Source organism: Gymnoscopelus braueri, assembly GCF_963280865.1.
Source record: "Gymnoscopelus braueri genome assembly, contig: SCAFFOLD_500, whole genome shotgun sequence".
Taxonomy (NCBI): domain Eukaryota; kingdom Metazoa; phylum Chordata; class Actinopteri; order Myctophiformes; family Myctophidae; genus Gymnoscopelus; species Gymnoscopelus braueri.
The window spans coordinates 12,501-15,000 of record NW_027660593.1 but is presented as its reverse complement, the minus strand read 5'-3'; the positions used below and the strand labels follow the sequence as shown (position 1 = coordinate 15,000).

The window sequence follows — 2,500 nt, the reverse complement described above, 5'->3', positions numbered from 1 at the left end:
ATCGGCTATTTTCAAAAGATTTTTAATACATTTTGAACTTGTGAAATGGGACATTCTGCACAATGAGTACTTTTACTTTGGTACTTTAAGTACGTTTTGATGCTGATACTTTTGTACATTTAATCAAGTACATTTTAAATACAGGACTTCTACTTGTAACAGAGTATATCTACATTGCAGTATTGATACTTTTACTTAAGTAAAACATGTGAGTACTCCTTCCATCACCGCCCATGTGGGTCCATTTGGTTATATTTGTACATTCTCAGGAATACAAATGTTAACTCTGAGGATTTTAATGTGAAGATATTCTTGGACTTGAAGTGTCTCTGCACGGCAAAGTCTGCAACATTAATTTAACTCAAAAAAGTGTATGAATCTTTCCATTTGAATTAACATGGCTAGCTATTAGATACATATATGGAAACCACACAACATAGTCCGGCCTGGAACCGTCGGCCATATTTTACACTTTGGCTATTCAAAAATAGCAGATATACAAGCTCATAGTGCGGCACGAGTGCCGCGCTATGAGCTTGTAGATCTGCTATTTTTGAAAAATTGAGAAAATTTGTGCAACTCTTTGAATATATATTATTTTAAAGCGAACATTTTTAACTCAAATCTTTACTTCCGTGGGGTCCCTGGAACAAAATATTTTGAGATGGGCGTTGGCGGCCAAAAACATATCATTTTGGGGGTCCTTGACATGAAAAAGTTTGAGCACCACTGATATAGAAACATAAGTTTTTCAGAATACTGTTGGGATTTAGAGGGCATTTGTAGAATGGGCTTCAGGTCTTAATGGGTTAATCGTTAATAATGCTCAACAATGACCATGTCCTTCACAATGTTGAGAGGCTGCAGTCGCTGTGCATTTGCGTCTGTGTGCATGTTTTATTGCACATGTGCACGTGGAAGGTGCTAAATGAAATGGTGGTCTTGTGTGAGAATGCTGGGAGTCGCAGGGAAGATGATAATGATACGGAAAATCGAGTTAATCAACTCTGCCAGTTTTTTATGCTATTACAAGGCATCAGTGAGTTCCTTCCTCCAACCCCCCCCCCTCTCCCCCTACACATAGCTAATCCATCCATCCCTACATCCCTCTTTTCATTGGTTTGTTGTATTGTTATTTTTATTTTTTTCCCTTTTTTTATACATTACATATATTGGTGGCTGCATACAGTACGCCTGTGTTTGTGTGTGTGTGTGCGCGTGCGCGTGTGTGCGCGTGCGTGTGTGCGTGTGTGTGTGTGTGTGTGTGTGTGTGTGTGTGTGTGTGTGTGTGTGTGTGTGTGTGTGTGTGTGTGTGTGTGTGTGTGCGGGTGTGTGTGTGTGTGTGTGTGTGTGTGTGTGTGTCAACATAAACAGCAAAGCTAAAGTTCCAGTAACTGCTTCACTATACCACTCTACTACACACCTGCATCCACACACCTCCTCCCTTATCTTCTTTCCTCGTCTCCAACCCCCTCCCCTCCCCTTCACTAGCCTCCCCCTCCCCCACCCCTCCCCTCCTCTACCCCCCCCCCCCCCCCCGGCGTTGGCCCCTGCGCCTCCCAAACAAAGCCGGGGGCAGCGGGAGTGGGCGGGTAATTGCTTGTCGATTATTTATGTGGCGCTGGGAGAGGCGGGGGATCGATAATGGGCCGGCGGGCGGTGGCAGAGGGAGGGTGTGTGTGTGTGTGTGTGTGTGTGTGTGTGTGTGTGTGTGTGTGTGTGTGTGTGTGTGTGTGTGTGTGTGTGTGTGTGTGTGTGTGTGTGTGTGTGTGCGCGCATGCGCGCGCGTGCGTGCGTGCGTGCGTGCGTGTGTGTGTGAGAAAGAGAGAGAGAGAGAGAGAGAGAGAGAGAGGCAAGGGGGGTGAGTGGGGGGATATAAGCAGGAAGCCGAGCGGCCAGGCTCTGCATGGTGCAGCTCAGGGAGACTTGCGGGGGTGTGTGTATGTGCGTGCCTGTGCGAGGCAGGGGGGGGAGAGAGGAGGAGGGGGATGTATTGTGTGCGTATACGACGTGCACGTTTGTTTGTTCCATTTTTCAAGCTGGCGGGTTGCACGCGTGCTCATCTGTGCGGACTGAATTCCCGTTTTTACGGCGCGGGCTGTTTGTGTGAATGCGTGGGGTCAATTTGCATGTGTGCATATTGCATGAACGTGTGCGTGTGTTTGCGCGCGCGCGTGCGTGTGTGTGTGTGTGCGTGTGCGTGCGTGTGTGTGTGTGTGTGTGTGTGTGTCAGGTCTGAATGTGGTCAGTGAGCTGAGGCCATTCTCCAACAGCACAGAAAGTAATTAGCCACACAGGACTGGGGAAAGTTAACTAGGGCTTACCCTCCCTCTACCTCCCTCCATCCCCCTCTCTCTTCCCTTCACCTACCCTTTTAACCCTTTCACTCTCAATTGTTTTTTTTATTTCATCGAAAGTAAAATAGAGATGTTGTCATATACGAGTGAGAGAGAAATAAGCAAAGGACTTCACTTGCATACGAACAAACATGCATCTCACT

At 46.9% G+C, this 2,500-nt stretch overlaps 1 protein-coding gene across 1 annotated transcript in view; it reads left to right on the top strand.

Moving 5' to 3' along the window:
• Positions 1–2,500, top strand: part of LOC308081406 (sterile alpha motif domain-containing protein 11-like) — a gene marked incomplete at both ends in the record, with an annotated part of 26,756 nt that overhangs the window by 12,028 nt on the left and 12,228 nt on the right. The window lies entirely within an intron of this gene.